This window comes from Penaeus monodon, chromosome 19 (assembly GCF_015228065.2).
Source record: "Penaeus monodon isolate SGIC_2016 chromosome 19, NSTDA_Pmon_1, whole genome shotgun sequence".
NCBI lineage: Eukaryota > Metazoa > Arthropoda > Malacostraca > Decapoda > Penaeidae > Penaeus > Penaeus monodon.
The window spans coordinates 45,475,699-45,475,898 of record NC_051404.1 but is presented as its reverse complement, the minus strand read 5'-3'; positions in this window follow the sequence as shown (position 1 = coordinate 45,475,898).

Genomic DNA, 200 nt, shown 5'->3' with positions numbered 1-200 from the left:
ATTCTCTCGTTTTCCTCTCTCTCTCAGAACTTTTCTTTCTGCCCCTTTATCCTTTCCACCATAACCTGAAGCATCTTTCCACGTATGTCTGTTTTCAAGAAGTAAAAAATTGTTTGTGGTCAAATTGGCAATCCAACAGTTACGACAAAATAGAGCCATTGAGATCTAGCCTTATCATACCAAAGAAATATTCTTTGTTT